Source organism: Cynocephalus volans, chromosome 2 (genome assembly GCF_027409185.1).
Source record: "Cynocephalus volans isolate mCynVol1 chromosome 2, mCynVol1.pri, whole genome shotgun sequence".
Taxonomy (NCBI): Eukaryota; Metazoa; Chordata; class Mammalia; order Dermoptera; family Cynocephalidae; genus Cynocephalus; species Cynocephalus volans.
Genome location: NC_084461.1, coordinates 35,831,468 through 35,847,654, shown reverse-complemented (window position 1 = coordinate 35,847,654; position 16,187 = coordinate 35,831,468). Strand labels below are relative to the sequence as shown.

General features: G+C 39.0%; 1 pseudogene; it reads left to right on the top strand.

Annotated features, from left to right (window-relative positions):
* The window catches only part of LOC134370438 (cilia- and flagella-associated protein 53-like), a 162,505-nt pseudogene extending 147,045 nt beyond the window's left edge, over positions 1-15,460 (top strand).
* Positions 15,461-16,187: the final 727 nt, after the last annotated feature.

Below are 16,187 nucleotides of genomic sequence, written 5' to 3'. Positions count from 1 at the left end.
CATTGCTAAGTCAGTATACAACAGTGTCAATGCTGTTTTTCACAATCTTTATTGTTTTTTGCTTTAAACTCACTTTTTCCCCATTTCTGTCACTAAATCCAGGATCCAGTTTAATGCGCATCATCTGTCCTAGTTGTTCAGTGGGATGGCTCCCTTTCAGCCTACCAACACCTGTTAAAGCTACAGTATTCCATCAACACTGAAGAAAGAGGAGGTAAGCTACGTGAACCTTTGGCATCAGAAGAATAATGAGTATTTTACTGAAATGCAGTTGAAAAAAAAACATAGAAGAGAGAGACAGGATTTTGTGGTTGAAAAGCTAGACAGTGATTCAGGGAATGCTGCAAGGAGCTCCATGGTGAATTGCTTTGTATCCATCAGAAGAAGTTGTGTGAGGAGCAGAAACTACAGACAGAATTTAATGAGGAGCCGAAGAGGCAGAAACTGGTGAAATAGAAAGATGTTCTCAGCACTCTGGGAGGAAGACTGATTTCCAAGGAAGCAAGATGCTCAAGATGCCAGGAGACAGAAAGAGCTGATAGAGAACATACCCCTGAGGGTGAGCACCCAGGTCACCAGCATCCAGGCACAAAGGCAGGTGGCACAGCAGCTAAAGGAAGAGAAGCCACACCTTGCAGAAAAGGCAATGCACAGGTAAACTCGAGAACGAGCAGGATAAGCTAAAGTAAAAGAAGACAAAGCAGGAAATCAGAATCTTTTTGCAGAAAGACCTCCAAGGAAAGGCAGAACACATTCTGCAGTAATAAGAGAAAAGAACAGGACTTGACCATGAAGTTCATGCAAAGGACTGTTCAAGACTTAGAAGAAGAGGCTGATAAAAAGAAGCAACTGAGAGGAGGTGTGGGAAGAGCACTGAAGATATATTATGAATATGCGGCACAGCAACATGAGGAAGAGAAAGCTCAGGAGAAATAATTAGACAAAATAATAGAGAAAGAGAAGGAAAAGAAGCCAGCCGAGATGGACAGAGAGCTGAGACTTGAAGAGGGGACAAGGAAACAACTTGTGAATGAGATTTATGTAAACAGGAAAAGTTCAAGTTCAAGAAAGGTTGCAAAGAAAGGCAAAAGAACAGGAAGAATGTGCTATAGAACAGGAAGGCATAAATGAAGGTCTTGAAGAACTTAGTGATTAAGAGAAGAATTTTGCAAGATGCTGCAATTTAGCCCAGGAGTACAGCAGGTAACTGCAAGTGCAAATATTCTACCAGCAGCAGGCCCAGGAAGCAGAGAAGGAAAGAAGCACCAGGAGTCTGAAGTAGCATAGCAGCAAACAAGATTTGCCAGGACAAGATCCAGAAGGCACCACCCATCAAGTGTACTGGAAATATGCATCTCCTGTGGAAAGCGTGCTTCCAGCAGTTTCCCAAACATCAATATATTTTTTCTTAGTCTTTTAAAATTTTTAACTACAGTATATTTGTATGTTCCTTCTATTAAAAAAAAAAAAAAAAAGCACAGTATTCTACACAACCTCTCCAATTTTATCACCACCTTTGCAGACCCACAAGCAGTCCAGCATTGTTTTAATTAGAAGGGAGATTCCTTCAAACTGGCAGATCTATCTCCTGGGCAATCGTAAGTTGGCAAACAGAGAAAGAAAATATGCTTCACTATCCCAGGACACTGTTGACAACAGGCCGACCAGCTGCAATTCTGGAATTAATGGGTGGGGAGAAAAGCCACTAGATTCTTGGACTTCTCCCAGATCTTCAGACAAAGAGAGTTATCACCTGAGGGAAACAGTCTGGCTCAGCAAGTCAGGCCTCTTCTGGACAATTATGCACTGTGGCAGCCCCTCCTAAGGCCATGGAGGTTACAGGCCTGGGCAGCTGGCTGACCTTCTCAAGCATCTGCAGTATTCTTGGATTTCACCCCAGGCTCTATCAGATGCAGTCTCTTGTCAGGTCTAGGGTTTTTCAGCTCCCCTATTCCAGGGTCTTACAAAGAAAATCACTTAGCTGCTCAGAGGATGCCTCAGAAGCACTTGGAACGATGGTGTGTGGGTGAGACCCCTCCCCTTCCTGACCCATGGGTAGCTAACAATTCCCTCCCTTCCCCCACCCCAAACTTATACAAGCTGATCCCTCTGCCCAGTGGAGACCTTAAAAGGAGAAAGGGGCCAACCACCCGTACTTCTCCTACCATGTTTTCAGAATCCTTTGAAAACGATATTAGATTTATGATTGCTATGCAGTTTTATAGTTTTACTTCGTTTCCATAACATTTAAAGTTCTTTGAGAATAGCTAAAGTACTTTATATTTTCAATTCTTATCTCCACACTCTCCTTATCACGGTGTTCAGTTTAAGTTTAAAATTCAGTAAATGTCTTCAGTTCCCCAGAATTCATATTAGATCACTTTTACAGACAATTCCAAGGCATACCTGTAGGTGGGGCACATGACATATTACCCCTGCCTAAGAAGTCATGCTCCATCCATGACGCTCAGAATTTCATATCTGAATTTTAATTGCTTGGCAAGTTTGGACAGGATCTATCCATTTGAAAGAGGTGGATAAAAATCTCACTTAAGCCTTAAGAAATTTTTTTTTATGTGTGAGGAAAAGAATGAGTAACTTTTCAGTCCCACACCTCACAGCATCAGCAAAGTGAAATGTTTATTTCAGAAAGTGAGAAACACAGATGTCAGGGAAAAGGAAACACACACACACAAAAAAACTGCTTAAAAAAAATAGGTTCTTCCTCCAACAGTTTATCATCTGGTGTAGTGATTTAAAATTCCACTCAGATGCTGTTCACTAAATGCCGTTTAAAAAAAAAGAAGTCGGCCCCCATTCCTCCTCCAGGAAAGGCTGGGAAGCTTATCTGCCATGCTCCATTGACCTTGGCTGTCCATTTTGTTCTACTGAAATGATCGGGTTATTTTCCCTAAAAGTAAATGCCTGAAGCCTGAAACTCTTTTAATAGATGCTGATAGATTAGATGAAACTGCTTACTATGACCACTATTCAAGGATCAAAAGTCAAAATTCACACTGGCTTTGTTAAAGTATAATCCGGTGCCTTGTTCAATCCAGCGTGATGTTGGTTCATCTTTAATACTACCTTGGGAGGAAAGGAGAAGCATGAATCTAAGAGGAATTCTTCTTAATCACGGTTTTAGAAATTGCCTTCATTCGACACTGGAGAGAAACCCAGAGAACTTAAATGCGTCTTTCATTTTGGAGGAAAAAGATACAGTGACTCAGGTAAATGAGTATGCTTTGGATTACCTAACCAAGTAAACCGTATTTGATTTTGTAAAAGAAGCAACTTGTGAGAGACACACTGACCTACAGGCAGGAATGATATCCACCTGGTGTAGTTCTCCTGGTTAACCAGGATTCACAAGCACAAGTGAAACATGATCTTTTCTACAGTGGTCTACAACCTGGACTTACCCAATGCATGAAATCAAACTCACTGGTAAAGATACTACTCAGGTAGCCATAACCATACAGCTGGAGTAAATGAGCATTTTTGGCTGGCCGAGCTAGGAAGAGACATTCCTGCTTTCACAGTTCCCACTGTGTGGTTGCCCATTGATGTGCCTTTTCTTGGAAAATGGAGAATGGACTGGTGGTTGTGTTCGAGATCCTTAGATTACAGGAAGAGTGCTAGAACCTAGCAGAATTCATTCATTCATTCATCCCAAGGAGGATTCTTGGGACAGGATCAGAAGCTATAGACCTACTCAACAGAGACTTAACAAGGCCAAAACATTTAAGGCTCACAAAGTATGGCATGGAATTTGGGAGAAGCCTGTTCTCTATGTTGCCAAACCAGCAGTACTGTGTGCTGACATCCTGATTGGAACATTTGGAGAAGTTTGGAAACAGAAAGAGATAGGTGTTTTCTTGGATGATTGGCAAGGATGGTGGTTCTTTTCCCCAGTCATCTTTGTGGACAGCTGATATGCATAATCAAGAGAGGAAATTACAGTGGATTCCATGCAGGGTCCAGAAAATGGCCTAATTATGCTCTGGGCATAACTTTGGCCAATTCCTGACAATGAAAATCTTTCTTCTCTGAGTGAGTTAATAGGCAAAATAATACACTATTTGTTGAGAACCATACCTGTACCAGTCACTTGACATAGATTATTTCAATTTATCTTCACAGTAACTCTATGAAATGTTACTATTACTATCCCCATTTTATAGATGAGAAAATGAGGCCCCAAAAAGATGAGTACCCAAGTTCCCACAGGTAATAAGAGGTAGAATTAAGATTTAAATCCTGGCAGTTTGACCCCAAAGTCTATGGCTATATCCACTATAACTGACCATTTCACCAAGCAAAATCTTCCATTTATATGAATGGGTACCGAATAGAAGTGCTATTCTTGCTATGTCATATAGTCAGAAAGCAAAACAAAACTGTATGTTACAGGAGCAAAAGTATAAGTAGCACAGAGAACAAGGCCATTAACTTTCTTTAAGGTGATTTAGGTACCTTGTCAAGGAGATACCTGCAGGAAATTAAGAAAATAAATGAGATGTTTATCTAGCAAATAGGACAGGGAAAGGGATTCCAGGCAAAAGGGACGGCACGTGCAAGGGCCTGGCAGAGCTGACTAGTGTGGCATGTCTGTGTAACTGGCAGCAGATTTGTTTAGCTAGAGTGTAAGCCATAGGTAAGGAAAGGAGGCTGGCCACAGCCTTGGCTGGAAATGAGGCAAGAGTCAGATCTAATCAGGTGGGGTTTTTGGTGTAATGTATTCTCAGAGGTTTGGAGGTTTGGAGGTTTCATCCTATAAATGATGTAAATCACTGAAAGATTCTAGGCTTGTGATGTATGTGTGCTGGTGGTGGTGACATAATTAGGTTGTCTGAAAATAGATATCCACCTTATTATTGCCCACAGTAGGGTCGTTCCACTTAATTTTAACATAAAGCAGTTAGGGCCGTCTCAGAGGAATTCCTGCAGCCAGGGGGCATTAAGTAAAAGGAGCAAGTTACGTTTAAAAACCCCCACATTTCCCTCCAATTTACTAGATACAGAAATGGGTGCTGATCTCCTACAAGTACATTTATAATTTATACCTGATCTTCTACTACTACATTCCTTCTTCCCCCTGATTTTCTGCGATTTACAACATCTCAGTTGTCTCCTTTTTTTCAGACTACTTGTCTATGGTACCATCAAAATGTAAATCTCCGTCTTTGCATGTGCAATTTGAGGTTTCAATCAAGAGCTGACTGCCCTGGTGCAAATAAGCTGACAACCTTGGGAACCTTCACACTGACTCCAAACAGGGAGTTGTACTCTCCTTACCACTAACAAGTCAATTTTGTTTGTTTCACACTAATAAATATATGCATACATAGATACATAGATGTATATACGTGTATGTATCTGTATACACATATATGTACATACACAGATATATACACACATTTATATTAATTGCATTTTAAACTTAATATTCTTACAAGTTAAAAGAAAATACTATCCTAATATTTTGAATTTTGTATTCATGGGTTAGCGATACCTAATTGACAAGGTTGTTATAAGGTTTAATGGATATAACATAAAATGTACATAACACACCCTAACCAAAGCAGACATTTGCTCAAAGTGTCCACCTGCCTCACTTCAGGCAGATTAGAAATAGACATAAGAAATTCCATACTGTATTTGTCTGGACAATGTCATGCAAAGGGTAGAAGTCTACCTCAAACTATCCTAAATGCAAAAGGAATTTTTTTGGCTTTTGTAATGAGAAAGTTCAGAAATGGTTGGATCTAGGACCTGAATTGGATTCAGTCTATTAGATCTCTCCTCCTTTTCTGTCTCCCTCCTCCTCTTTCCTTTCTTCCTTCCCTCCAATCTTTCTTCATCACTGGCTGGATGCTCTGGAGGTTTCCCCCAGGAGTGGCAAGGACAGCTGCCAGCAGCTCTAGACTTAAACTTTACCAGCAAAGCAATCTTAAAATAGAACATTTTTTCCAATAGCTTCATCAAGAATGTCCTAAAAGGCTAGAATGACCTAAAAGCCATTGAAATCCTGAGAATCATTAGAAAATTATTATCACAACCTCTTTGTGTCAATGGGTGCATTCTGCCTAGAATACCGCATGGAATTCTGGTAAATTCAAATACGGAAAAAGAAATAAGCCAACAAATGTTCAAACAAAAGCAATTACTCTAAAGGTATGAAGACTCCATCTGTACTGGGTCATAAAATAAAGATTAGACTCCAGCCTAGAAAAATTAGGGCATCGAGCCTGCACATCACAAGCCTTTGCGTTTGAAAACAAATTAGAAAAAAGGCTTCCTCTCCGTTGGCATTTCAGCCCCTTGGGAAGATGACCTAGCAAATTGGTAGTGTTTTTTGAGAAGAAAGCGTGTGCCCTCCTTCACGTGGACACAGTCCTGTTCCAGAGACAGGGCTCGGCGAGGAGCATTGGGAGGACTTCAGCTCTTCGTTGTCCCCTTGCCCAGCCACCTCTGGAGAAGCACTAGCTGCATAAACATATGGAGCTGCTCTGGCTTACAGGGCGTACGATCCACCATTCCTGCATGTCCAGGCGAGTTAATGAGTGTAAGCGCAAACTGGGTTTGATTGCCAAAACCTTGATTATTAAAACTAGGTGAGTGTACATTGTTATAAACATATGCAAGTTTTTCACAAATAAATTTCCACTTTTCACAACAGAGAGGAATAAACTTACAGAATATGTTCTTGTGATATAGTACATGCTAGTGTAGTATAAAGTTTAAAAAGAGCTGAGATTAATACACTCGAGCAGCTGCAGAAGTATGTATCTAAGCCTTTGAGTTTGACATAAAAAAGGGCTATTAAGTTTTCATTTATGAACTGTAACTTCATAAACTCAACAAAAGTTGAGTGGAAGTCAGACAAAACTCACCCATAATGACAGATGGCATTACAGTAACCAGCTCCTTCCATAAATTCTTCCTTGGTATTGCCATCAGGACCATTCCTTCCACCCATGATATCTAAAGTGAGCTATTTATACCCTTGTAAGTATCTGAGAGGATTATCGGTGCTACACAGAAGGAAAAAGAGGTAATCCATGACTTGCAGGCGCTGGGGCTAAGTGGAGGGAGGGAGAGGAGGAAGGGTGGGGGAGGGGGAGAGCAAAGTGATGGCCCATTTCCTCTCTTGTTAACTGCAGTCACACATACAATCATCTGGTGGACTCTCCCAACCAAAATGCTACTGAAGGGTTTCCAAAACACACTGGAACAATAGGGGTAGGTAGCTCCAGAAATGGGCTACTCTTGGAGCAGCCCTAAACCCCATCATATGAGGAAAAGCCCATCTCAAGACGGGAGCCCAGTACAGGGATTCACCTGTACATCCCTTAGACAGACTAAGACAGAGTTTGGCTCCTAATTCTGACTCAGCTACCACGAAAACATAGAAACCAGAGGTTACAAGCACTGACCTGTGTTGAAGTCTGGGTTCTGTTAACTTTTAGCTATTTGACTTTATCCCTAGTTGTAAATTAGAAATATTAAGAGGACCCATCTTTATAGGACTACTGCAAGAAATAATTTAATAAAGTTGGTAAAGCTTAAAACACAGTAGCTAGCACACAGTAAACACCTTATAAATGGTAGCTGTTAATATTATTGTACAGTAAACTTAGAGTCCTTGAAAGGAGTTCCCTAACTTCATTTAACCATTATCCAACTAACAAATGTTAAACACCTTTTTAGAGCTGAACAACTAGTTACGTTTGCACCTTAAGAACTCGCTGCAAATATTTTGAACATTGTGAAAAGACACATAAATGACTTCATAAAATGTCTTCAAAAGTGTTTTCCCAAACTGGATGACAACAATGTGGGAGGAAAGAAAACACGTTCGAATTATTTGATGGGCCCTACTAAGTAACTTGATAACTTCAGAAGAACCAGTTCTTGACACAGTTCAGACAGTATGTTTATCTAAAAGGAATTTGCATAAATTTTGCTATAAATTAATTTTCCATACACAATTATATTAAAGGCAACAGTGATAATAGGGTAAGCTGATTTATGCTGCTGTAAGAAATCATCAGGAACGTCAGTACATCAATAGACATTTCTTGCAACATGTCCATTGCAAGTTGACATCATCTCTTTACTTGGGGACCCAGGCTGACAAAGAAATCACCATCTCTAATGTTGCAATTAATGCAGGTTAATATCAACAGGTGAAGTCAGAATTTTCCCCAGTCTTCATCTTAAATGACAGAAGATTGAGCCGAAAATCCCCTTATTGAATGATAATGCACAGTTCCATTTTTCTAGTGAAGATATGTGATCTTATAAATAGATGAGTTGATTATTGCTTATATTTCATTGCATATTTATAATTTTAGTATTTTTAAAAGTTTTATCCAACAAAAAAATTTAACATTTTGACTTTTACAGTTAACTTCTTCTCAAAATAAGTCATGCTGGTTTTCCATTTAAGATGGCAATATTGGGTTTTCTTTCCCCAAAATCAATTTATTTAAGTTAAGAGAATGTGTGTTGGCTTAAAGAAAACTATTAGTTAAACAACAGTAAGGATACTCAATGCCAAAAAGTTGGAAGAATAGACATGAGTGAATGTTTTGGGAAATATTGCTTTCACCCACTGGGGCATTTCCTATAATATTACAATAATGTAGGGGTATTAAACTTACTGGATGAAAGTACATTTTAGTGATTTTACAAAATGAATGAATAAACTTTGGGGAAAGAAATAGAGGCAATATTTGATAAATGGCAGTCTAGCTGAAAAAAATAAACCTATAAAAATGTTTAACATCATTGATTACCTGCTAAAACAGGCCATCATACTTTAAATCAGCAGTTTCAGACATCACATAGAACTCTGAAGACTCCATGATTGAACAAGAGATTCCAGAAATCAATATTTCCCACCGTGGAGTCTTTGGGCATTCAGTTGATCTCCTGCTCAATCAGGTTCCAATCTTTCTGGAAAACCACCAGAGTTTTGGCTAGGTGATTTTGGACTGAAATGATCTTTTAAAGTGTTGAAAAATGCATTTAATTGCGAAGCAAACAGCCAGACTGCAGGAGCTGTATGTGAGGTAGTTCTGGAAATCAAATGTAGGACATACAGTTTCCTCTACAAATTTGGCATCTTCGAGGAACATTTGCCTTCTCTGTGTTCCACCTAAAATCTCTGCAGCTAAACATACTAATCTGCTAATATTTATAAAATTATTGCCAAATAGAAGACATAATGTTAGATATTGCACACATAAAAAGGTGTCCCCATATTCCAGTCCTAGAAACTATTTCCATTACACCTCTTTGAGATATAGGGATCATATATTTTACCTAACAACATGGGATAAATATGCTATGGTTCACTTCTTGAATAAGTATTATAATCAGTAGAAAATAATAGCTAAGATTTATTAATCTTTTAGTATATGCTAGCTCTATACCAAGTGCCTTACTTGTATTATCTCAGTTATGAGATAGATACTATTAATATTCTCATTTTGCTGATGAGGAAAATTAATGTTTATAGTAGTTAATTACTTTGCCTAAGGTCTAAATTAAGAAAGTAGCAGAAGCAAGAGTTTAACCAAGACCAACTTATTTAAGATTGAGTTTTTAATTACTTCATTGCAATTAATTAATTACACTGCAATTGATGCTTCAGGATAAACATTAAAAATATTTTCTTCTTAAATATTACCCCACCTAAGAGCTAACTTTTGATTACCAAAAGCTAAAAGTAACACACTGAGTGAGGTTTACTGCTCTTTTTTAAAAAGGTTACTGAAATACAGAACACCCTATCTTTTCTACATAATGAGTTTCGTGCATGTGTATCGAGGTCATAGACAATGCAAATTCATGTAGAGCCTTTCACAGAGCTGGCACTCAACAGCTCCTTTTATTAATCATGGATGCGGCAGAATATGAATATGATCAAAAGCCTGACAAAATTGTCCATTTAACAGGTAAAGATTTACTAGCCACTGCATGGGAAACTTGCTACATGACAAAAGTAGCATTCATATTTTACTTTCCATAAAAATTGTGATCTCTGTCTCTAAGTCTGAAGTCCTCATTTCCTTTTGATCAAGGAAAAGGAGTAAAAATGGGCATTTACCTAAAATTTCCCCTGGACTACTGTTTTACGTGATATTCTTGGAGTAGTAGTATATTGAATGGTGATTTGGTTAAATTGTGTCTCCAAAAAATACATGTTGAACTCCTCACCTCTGGTATCTGTGAATGTGACCTTACTTGGAAATAAGGTCTTTGCAGATGAAATCAAATTAAAATGAAGTCATACTAGATTAGGAAGGTCCCTAAATCCAATGACTGGTGTCTTTACAAGAAGAGAGACACAGAGACATACACGGGGGGAGAAAGCCATGTGAAGACAGATGCAGAAATTGGACTGATACAGCTAGAAGCCAAAACCTCCAAGATTGCTGGCAACCACCAGAAGCAAGGAACAGATTCTCCCTCAGAGCATCCAGAACTGAGAGAATAAATTGCTTTTTTTAAGCAACCCAATTTATGGTAATTTGTTATGGCAACCCTAGGAAACTAATACAGATGGCAATGTTGTACAATGGAATGAAAATTTAAATTCTAGACAAAAGACCTTACTTAGTTTTAGCTTACTCTTCCCTTTTCACCCATGCACAAGGACAGTTATTACACTGAGAGCTTCATTTGTCATTCCTATAAAGTGGAGTTAATACTTCTCCTGCCAATTTAGAGGATTTAATGAAAATTAAGTCAAATATTTCTAAATTATGCTGCATGTTCCAAAGTGTGTTCAGTGCAACTTGAGGATCTATAAAAATAGGTCCTGTAGTGAGGTAAGTTTGGAAAATCCTATCCGTACGTAATGACTTCTCTACAGAAGGTTCACAATTCAGATGATTATATATGCACAAAGAAGACTTGTAATTATCTATTTAGCCTTAAACCCAGTCTCCTCCAAATTTATTTGACCATGGAATATTTCCTTTGAAGAACACTAATTAAAATTTTGTGGATACACATATTCTTTTGGAGCACTGTTGGGGAAACACTGCATTATGCCATTTTAAGATACTCTGGCTCTTGGGGATATACACTTAGAAGTGATTTATGTAGAAAAAAATGGAGAACACTTGGGAAATCTGCAGAAATCTTCCATATGTCATCAGGGCAGCGTTCCACCCATGTGGCTTCTGCTAAATGGGATCGGAAGAGCTGTGTAAAAGGAGTCACAGCTTTTATAAAATCCATACTCCACTTCCAAGTCCAAGAGCAATAGAGCCTCCTCCGCCTCCAGAAAGATGGCAGGAAGGCAGCAAACTGTTAAGACTCCTTTGTGTTCTAAGCTCTGTGACAGTCTCACAAATATTATTTCATTGAAATCTTTGTGGTCTTAATGTTAGTATCTTAAAACTTATATGTGCAAAAGATATTTATGTATGAAAATATATTTTCTTTAATAACAAAAACTACTTAAAATTACGTTATTTATTAACACCTTTGTTGACAGTAGTGTCTCAAATAAGTATTTAATAGTCTCGTGCAGAATCCCAGATTGTGTCTAGTTTATGTTAGAAAAATCTTAGTATCAGTGGACCATCAACTGTTAACTATTCCAACAATTCTGAGTGAGTTCATTCATTCATTGTTCTAGCTGTGGGGAAATAGCAGTGAAAATAACCACATAGTGCCTGACCTCCTGGAGCTTGTGTTCTACAGGAAGGAGTCTAAGCACAAAGTAATGAGTATAAATACATGCAAGGTGATAGTATTATCATGGAGAAAAATTAAGCAGGGAAGCAGAACAAAAAGGCGAGGTAAGTTTGCTGTTTATATATATTTCATATGTATGGTCAGGGAGAGCCTCACTGAGCAAGGGACTTTGAGAAGAACCTAATGAAAACATGGAAATAGGCTACCTGGGGAAGAGAAGAGCGTACTGGGCTGAGTAAACAGCTAATGCAAACGACCTGCCTGTGAGGGGCGGGTACTTAGCATATTCATAGAACAGCAAAGATCGCCGGTGTGACAGCAGATGGTAAGCAGGCAGTTGGATATACTAACATGGTGTTTCGGAGAGTGTTTGGTCTTGGTGTCATCTAGTTACAAATGATGCTTAAATCATGAGACTAGATAAGATCATTCAAGAATTGTGTTTAAACACAAGAAGTAAAGTCTTGGGATATGATAATGTTTAAAGGAACATTTTTCCACAATGGCCATTTTATTCCTTGGCAAGTAATATTCAGGTAGCACTGCCAGAAAGTGAGCAAGCTAAGGTACTTTATCATAGCCAGAGAAGTTCATCATCACGTAACATTTTTATGGTCCCATCACGAGAGAGGCACATCAGCAGGGGATCTGGAAACACTGCTCCTGCCTCCTAAGCGTGGGGCATGTATCAGAGGACTCTAATGAACCCTGGTGAATTGGCAGGAACCAACATTTTTATCACATTGATTCCATGAGGCATATAAAACTAGATACTTTTGTGGTTTCTTGGGGTATAGAAAAAAAACAAGTTACAGTTTCATGATCATAAGCACTAAATATCACATTCTATTGAATAGCTGCAATCATTTATTGAGTGCTACTTTGCCAGGCACTTTGCTGATCATTTCTGCTTTGGGTATTTTGCAAAACCTCATCAAAGCCACACCTTCCCCCCATCCTGCTCTGTGTCCAGAGATGCTGATCAGTATGGACTCCATCAAGTTGCTCCCTTAACCTCTGCACTACACGACTCTCTCTTTCCAGATTCCCATCATCACCCTCTCCACTCATCCCTTCCAGGTTTACAGGGGTGGGGGATGGGGAGGGGTGAGACCCACCCAAAGATACAGTCCCAGTTACTGTGTTGCTTCCCCCACCACCTACCCACAACATTGTATCGCCCTTTCTTAAACCCTCCTCAAATTACCTGATAGGAGTGTATCATCATTTTCCAACAGTAACCCTGAGTAGCACAGCTTTAGAATGTTGTCTCAGCCCTCCCTACTCCATGTGTCACCGTGACATTGGCATGATCCCCATTTTACAGATAAGAAAAGAAAAGTAATTTGCCTGAATTCGCACAGAAAGGGGCAGAGTCAGGATTTAAACCCAAGTTTGTCTGACTCCAAAGCCTGTACTCACTGTTTCGAAAAACAAAATAAATTATTACCAATTGTAACTATATAGTCATAAGCAGTTATAAAGTTATAATAAATCAATTCATAATATAATAAGAATGATTTTAGGATTGCTTTTTATATGCCAAGCATTTTATAAGCATTAGTTCACTTGATGCTTCCTCTAACACTATTATTATCACCCTTTTAAAGATTAGAAAAAGTGAGGCTTAGAGTTTAATAATGTCTCGATGTCACAACCAATAAATACCAAAGTCAGTGTTAAAAATTTTGGTTATATTACAATGAGAATACCATAGGCACAGGAATGTGTTTTTCTCATTGACAAAGAAGAATAACTTATAGTCATACTTAATATCTATAGTAGGTTTAAGCATTTTGAATAGATTATATTTATTTACCTGGGATGCAATAGAATTGATAGCAGCCTCCTGAGCATCCATGCTTCTTGCATGCTAATTTGCCTCTGTGGTCAATATCATCAACATGGATTTGACAGAAGCAGACCAAAAGGTAGTCATCAGACTCTTGAATGCATTGGGCAATCACTGTGACTTGCCAATCACTAATCAACAAAACAAGATTTTCTGAGCATCTTCCCTGTTCCCAGCACTAAGACAGGAAAACCCTATGTAGGTTATTAAAAATGTAACCTATTTTCTCATTCTCTGAGAAGATATAGTTAGGGAGTTAAGATAGAACATATAAAATAATCATTTACTATGCGCTTACATATTTGTGTGCCAAATTGCGTGTATAAATAAAAATATCATAGGAAAGAAAAGGGCCAAAGTGGTCAGGCGATGTGAGAGGAGAAGGTAAGTTAAAAAACCCTTGCTGATTTAGCTTTGATTCCTCCCTTTCTTGTTTCAAGATATTGATTATACATGTTAATCATTAGGTAACAACTCTTCAGCCCAACATTCTTTGGAAATAAATTTTAACTAAAAATGGCTACTTTCTAAAGGTAGTAACAGTTATAAACAATTCCTTTCAATTAGTGTAGAGGATTCTTGCCACTCCAAATGTCCAAAGAAGATTAATCAGAGTGAGTTCCTCCTGCGAGCTTTTCCCACAGCTTGCATTTTTCACAGCTTGTCATTTCTGCAGCAGAGTTCTTAGAATCTCTCTTCATACTACTCAAGCATCACACAGCCCCAGTCTGTAAGAAAAGCACCCCAGATTCCCCTCTAAGCCTACTGCTTGGCCCCCCACTCAGTTCCTCCCAATTATAAAACTCAGAAAATGCAAAATAACCAATTCAAAATCTTTGCAGGTCCAGGACTCTGAGACCCTAATCATTCCTAGTGTGTGGCTTTATCAGAATCATGCTAGAATGTTCTATTCACTGTAGAGCAGTCCTAGGAGCCCCACAGAGCAAATGAAAGCTCTTATAGTGTCAACAACTGGGGAAAAATCATGGGGGAGAAAAGAGACTATTTTCTTTTCCTAGAGTTACACATAAATCTCTTTCCCTCTGTTTCCTTCTGCTCACCCAAAAAGAAGTAGAGTTATCTTGCCACTTCCTCCCTAGTAGCTACCACTTGATTTACTCCACAGGCCTAGCCAAGAAATCTGGATATATAGGAGAGTGTTTAAATACCTGTTCAGCTGGGGGTGGACAGTTAAAGAATAAGGTCCGTTTTTCTATATTGGCCAGGTGATGTTGCCATCACAGAGTGTTAGTACACTTACAGGAAAAAACTGACTTAGAGAGGGTAAAGGGAAATATTAGCTCTCTTTTTTGAACACCCAAAGCGATAACCTTGTGGGGCTGGCAGTCAAGGTTTAAAAGGCCAGGAGAATAATTAGTCTGTTGAAGTCTCAGCAGTATATAACGTTTCAGGATTTAAGGAATGGCATTAAAAAGCCATAAACATCATATCCACAGAATAAAGTTTTTAGAGATGTTTGGTGTTCTTTTCTGGTGTTAAAGAAAAGAGGGTCGTGCTTTTATGAGCTCTTATGAGCTTCTTCTTAGGGATTCCGTTTCAGAAGCTTGGGTTTTAGAGAAATAAATAAACCAAATTCCAAGGCACGCTGAAGTCTCACCAAGAGATGGTCATTTGGAAGCCAGAAGTAAGCCCCGGGAATCAGATGGTCATTTGGAAGCCAGAAGTAAGCCCCGGGAATCAGATGGTCATTTGGAAGCCAGAAGTAAGCCCCGGGAATCAGATGGTCATTTGGAAGCCAGAAGTAAGCCCCGGGAATCAGATGGTCATTTGGAAGCCAGAAGTAAGCCCCGGGAATCAGGGCAGTGGCCATTAGTATTCACTAGTTTTCACATAGAGGAGGAAGCAACCATGTGCTGTGACTTCTGAAGGACTGTGGGACACACATTCTTTCCTAAACTCAGTCCCCAGTGCTTTGCTCCCATTTTAAAAGTCATTTTTTTGTTTTCCAGTCGGGATTTTCAAAGTGTATTTCTCAAAGGCCGAGGATTCTTAATCAGTGCCTAAGGGGCTACCCAAGAAGCCAAATGAGGGTCTCCAGGATCCCACCCCTGTTTTATCACCATTTATTCATTTTTATTTGTTTGAAATATTTACTAACAAATGAATTGAAATATTTAGTTTGTAAAAGGGGTTTTGCTGAAAAGTAAAAACAAGAAGGATGGCAGAGAACAATAAAAATAACAAACATCCACACGTTTAGAGAACTACTGAGTCAAGGGATCATTTTCAACTGGCAGTGTGTGAAAATGTTCCAGCGCCATGTGCAATAAGAACACACTCGTAATGCATGTGCAGGAATCATCACAGCTTCTTAGCAAAGAGCAGGGCCCTAAGGAGTAGAAGCCCCGAATCTAAACTGATGAGGAGTGGGAGGGGTTGGGGAGGACCAGGACAGATTAGATGTCAAAAGGGGTGAGGAGGGAGAAGAAAGGCTGTGCCCCAGGCAGGTGACACACTTTAGGTAATGGTAGGAGATGCGGTATAAAACAGGACACTTGCACAGAAGATGCTAAAAGGGGCAGAGAATGTTGGAAGGAGATGATATACAACATCCAATGGAAACTCCAACAGAAATGCCACATAAAAAAAATGT